The 5,527-nt window shown below is 26.1% G+C and overlaps 1 long non-coding RNA gene across 2 annotated transcripts in view; it reads right to left on the minus strand.

The window, feature by feature from the left end:
- LOC126908996 (uncharacterized) overlaps window positions 1–3,628 on the minus strand; it is a 7,133-nt gene extending 3,505 nt beyond the window's left edge. For both annotated transcript variants that reach the window (XR_007704892.1, XR_007704893.1), the window contains exons 1-2: window positions 3,362–3,628; window positions 1,933–2,094 (exon numbers count right to left, since the gene is read on the minus strand). This is a non-coding gene — a long non-coding RNA (uncharacterized LOC126908996). The remainder of the gene's footprint in view (window positions 1–1,932; window positions 2,095–3,361) is intronic.
- Between the last annotated feature and the right edge of the window lie 1,899 nt (window positions 3,629–5,527).

The raw sequence follows: 5,527 nt of genomic DNA on the forward strand, positions 1-5,527 counted from the left end.
TAGCATTATAAAGTTAAAAATGTAACCAACCCAACCCAACATCAACTCCTATTTCCTTAATTATATCCAGATTAGTAATTCGTTTAATTATATATTATATAATTTTTATAATTAATTATTTTCAAATTATTATCGATTTTTAATATGTTAAAAGTAATCATTTTGAACCAACTTCTTTTTGTCCTTTAAAATGAAAGTTTTAAATAAAAAAAAAATGAATTTATTACCATAACTTTTAACTCAACTTGCAAGTTTGAAATAATATCATTAAATAGAAAAAAATGAAATTGGTAGAGTATTTCAAAAACAAAAATAACACTTATTCCCTTAATTTTACCCCGATTTTATAATATATATATACATAATAATTACAGTAATTAAATTGAGTATGAAATTGGTATTCAATAATATAATATTGTAATTTTTACGGAGACATTATAAAAATAAAAAGGAGTTGTATATTCATATACTTTTAATGCGTATAAATTAATGATTTTAATTGTTTGTATGGGAAAAGCTGGTTAAGCTACTTTTTATTTGAATAAGGAATATTTTTTTGATTTTTAAGAGTAATAACTTAAACTAATCATTAACTTAAATATCATAAACTTAAATGAATCATTTGACGTATCGTTGAAAAAAGTAGGTCTAGTGAGGGTTGGCAAAATAAATTGTAGCCACAAAAGAACTACATAGTAAAATAATATTAACATGAATATCAATTTCTTCTCAGGATGGGAGACTATAGTGATAAGATCCTTTATATTTATTGAAATTATTGAATCTAAATGAGATAAATATCAAATGATTTGAAAATTCTATTCTAACTCAAAAAAAAAANGATTTGAAAATTCTATTTTAACTCAAAAAAAAATGCAAAATTTTAGAAGTACCCTAGGCGTGAAAGATCAAGATGTTACCCATTCGGCAACTGTTCGTTGCTTTTTGTTGCGTGTTAAAATTGGCTATTTAAGCTAACTCAAATTTAAAAATTACTTTTTCGACTTTAAAAAAGTAAAAAAATTTTAATAAGTATATATCATATGTCTTATGAACTTTATTCTATGTCAATGATATTATATAATATTCATGAAAGTCAGTTTATTCCCCTAATAAGATATTTTAAAATAAAATAAAATACAAAACCCAGAATTTTAATAAAAAAAATAGCATATTTTTGAATACGGTAGCCTTTTGAGCATAGAAGATAGGTCGTCGGTGTTGTATAGACAAATTTTTTTTTTTCATTTAGTAGTACATAAAATAAGCTTTAATTTGATTTATGTTTAAAGGATGTAGTATTTCCGGAACATTTTCAAAAATTAAGTTGAAATAAAGTTAGTTTTTGTAAAAAAGTTGCAATTTTAAATCCCCCCCCATGAGCAGGCTAAGTGTTAAATTTTCAAAAAAATTATATCAAATGAAAGGAAAATATCTAAGGTTTTAGTTTAAAAAAAAATTATGTTGATTTGTTGATTTTTGAAAAAGTTATGGAAGTTTTAAGAAAAAAAAGTGAAAAAAATGACAAAATTTGTCGATTTTTAAATTTGTAATTTTTTTGGATATTTCCCCCATTTGCGGGGAACGAGGGAAAATTTTTAAATTTTTAAGGGTAATGTCTTCAACTAGATACAATTTGTGATCTTTTGACGTATTGTTAAAAGAAATCGGTCCAGTGAGAGCTGAGAAAAAGTAGTAACAGACACAAAAAAAAAAATAATAAACACATCATGGTAAAATAAATACCTACTCAGCTTCGCATCGAAGCTAAAATACTTTTTGGGGTATCATTTTTAACCCTGTTGGGGCATAACTTAGATTTGAACAATCATCACCAAATTTTGCTCAATTATTTTTTTTGGGTATTCGAACAATTCTAGGGGGTCACACTTGTAAATATTATTTAAAAAAAAATCTACCAATGTAGCTTACGGTCACTCTAGTAGTAAAGTGTAGCACCCAGATCTCCTGTAGCGGCTACTTGAGCAAACTTGGCAGCTTGCGCGAATGCTTCTTCGCCACTAGGCAGTGCGTCGTCTCCTTGCCAAGCGAAAAATTCTGGCGTGGCAATCACTTCATCTTATGTCGGTATTACTTAAAAAAATAATTTTTGATAAACAAATTTTATTAATATATATTAGTACATCGAAATGGGGCACCGCCAAAAGGTGAAATATTTATTTTTAAAAAATGCATAGTTGGTACTAGAAAAATGTTGTAATTATTGTTATAATATAATATTGTATAATTTTATGGATATTAAAAACATTTANTTGTATAATTTTATGGATAATAAAAACATTTATTTATGTAAATCATCGAAATTATTAGTTATTATCATTATTATTATCTATTTGTCCTATTTTTTTATCGTAGTAAACCAAAGATATAATTATAGTATGTTGTTATTTGTACAGAATCAGTTGAATAATAATTATTATTATTCAACTGATTCTGTAATAATTTATATTACTATAGAAAGATTACCTTAATGACAATTAACTACATCATTTCTACCAATTCTATTTAAAACTTGGTAGAAATTTTATAAAAAAATTCTATTGAATTTATACTAACTCTATTAAGTTGCCGTTTAATAAAAATTATTTTAAAAACTTTCATGAGTTTATGAGTTTTCTTTAATTATAAAATATAATTTTAAAACAAATCTGATCAAATTTTCGACGAAGTTCTGTCTTAAAAAATATTTTAATAATTTTAAAAGTTTCTTTAAACAATACAATTCTAGTATATTTTAATTTATATAATAATTTTATCAAATCCAGGTAGTAATACTTGGTTAAAAAAATTAATCTTATAGATTTATCAAATTTCAAATTTTGTCCTCAAGGCAAAATGAGTGTAATGTTAATGTGAATTTTATAATTGTAATTTATTTCTTTATTATTATTATTTTTTATGCATAATTGTAAAATTTGTATATTATACTTGANGTACTTGAATAATTTTATTTACATTTTAAATCGAACACACCCTCGTCAATAAGTGATGCTTCAATGCACTGATCCATGTACAATAATTGGTTTTGTACTTAACAATTTAAAAATATGTAAAGCCATTTTCATTTATGAAATGCATTTAAATATATGCAAATCGTTTCATTCTTAGAAAAAATGTCCAACGTGATTTCCCCCTAGTGTCCTAACAGTTGGCNCCAACGTGATTTCCCCCTAGTGTCCTAACAGTTGGCTAAGCTGTACCTAAACGGAGCATCGCTGGCCCTATATAATTTATATTCCACTAAAAGGGCAGTTAGCGGTTTCTTAACCAAATAAATATAGACCTTCAACAAATAACGATAACAAGCATTTATTTCTATTTAATATTATTTAAATATAACCTGACTGGATCTCTAGAGATGTTGGTGGTATCCAAGTTAGGTGAGAGACGGCGGCGAGTATACACAACTCGAAATAATAATAATAATAATAAAAATAATAGTATTTAATTTAGTACCCACAATAATACTGTCCGAGTTAAGTTATCAGATCAATAAATGTAAGTTGCCGCAAGCGTGGTAAAATGTCGACTGCCTTCGTTATGTTTTTAATTAATTTAAGAAAAGTGTGTAATCGGTTTTAGTATAGTTGTTAATTGTTAATATTGGTGAAGGACGAATAATCTGTCCGTGACAAATGTATTTGTTATTTTTTTTTTATCTTCTTTTATATAAATTTTGTACCATAATAATCATATTATTGTCATACAACAAGTATTTAATAATGTAATGTAGATTATTCATGACTTCAAACGTTTTATGAATTAGATAATTAAATTATTTGTGTTAGAAATTCGACCAGTTATATTGTAACTACCAAAGAATATTATTACTGTTCAACCAAGTATACAGTTATTATAAAACATGTGTGAAGTTGAATATAAACGTAAATTTATTGTACTGTGTTCAATATTATAAGATCTAAATAATTGTTCTAAAAAAAATATATGATGTAAAAACCAAATTATTATTATTTTAAGATAATAAAGAAGTATGTTCGTGAAAATTTCAATTTATTTCAATTATTTAGTTTACTTTATGATAAAGTTGGTGTATCTACTAATAGACACTAGGTTGGATAAAAAAAAAACCTATCTTCGAAATTTTAATGAGAACCATTTTAACTTTATTTTATATATTAAAATAGGCATTTTTTGATGATTTGAGATTTTTAAAAAAAATTTTACTGGTCGCTCAACGTGTTTTTAGTTTTAATTTGACCAAAAAACCCAGTGGTGGTTCGTGGGTGCTGGTGGTGGTAGTGCGACTTCAAATATAATATCACTAATCATAGGTACAAAAATTTGTCAAATTAAATATAATAAAATAAATCACAATACACATATTATTATTTAAAAGTCGCAGTAGAAAATAGAAATGAAAATATTAAAAATAATAGCAATTATTGCTATTTTCATTTCGTCGGTTGCTATAATAGTATAATTATTATACTATTATAGCAACCGACGAAATGACGATCGTACACGTAGTTAATTTTAAAAATAAATTACCCAATTTAGTAATATACTATTATTTTACCGATTAAAAGCCTCGCTTATAATATACCTAAAATATATAATTAATTTTCTCCTTATAATTAATTTTAGGAGGGGGTGCGATCGTCCCGTCTTCCAAGCCACGATCCGCCATTGAAAATAACCCAATAAACAAAATACTGCCTCTATTATTTAATTTTTGGTCAAATATTATGATAATAATATCAATATAGTTTGATTTTTACTGTAGAATTCAAATTTATTAGTTTCAAAATTGTAAGTCAAAAATTTAAGAATAAATTTCATAAGATATAATATAACAATTAAATGTATTATACAAGAAATATAAAATCTAATATACACCAATGTGGATAGGGGGGACACTTAATACTAATGCCACTATTGCGATGATATAAACAAATAATAAATAATACAAGTGAGTCTTAGAAAAATAAATGAACAAGCATTATACTTATCTGCTAAATGAAACGGCTGATGATAATGTTGAATATTGAAAGGAACAATTGAAGTCGAATGCAAGTAACTGACCAAAGTGAACAATATGCTGTCAACGGTATTGTGATGTATCTCAGAAATATATAGACCCAATGGCGATATACTGAGCGCACAGGTACGACAATAGCAAAGGTGATATTTTCTTTTTACAGTAAAACGATTACAAAACTACTGGCTCGCAAACGCCATAGAGCTCATCACAGAAGAAGCGTTAAGATGGCTGCGACAATGTTAACATAGAGAGAAAACCGACAACAACTCAATGTAACACAACGATAACATGAATTATCAAAAACATATTTTTAGCTTCCACTGACTGAAGTTCTTCCAGCAAACTGAGAAGATATTAATTTTACTACGATGTGTTTTTTTTTGTGTCTGTTACCACTTTTTCTCAGCTCTCACTGAACCGATTTCTTTCAATGATACGTCAAATGATCACAAATCGTATCTAGTAGAAGAAATTACCCTCAAAAATTGAAAAAATTTCCCTTGT

This window comes from Daktulosphaira vitifoliae, unplaced genomic scaffold (assembly GCF_025091365.1).
Source record: "Daktulosphaira vitifoliae isolate Bord-2020 unplaced genomic scaffold, ASM2509136v1 Scaffold_71, whole genome shotgun sequence".
In the NCBI taxonomy this organism is placed as follows: domain Eukaryota; kingdom Metazoa; phylum Arthropoda; class Insecta; order Hemiptera; family Phylloxeridae; genus Daktulosphaira; species Daktulosphaira vitifoliae.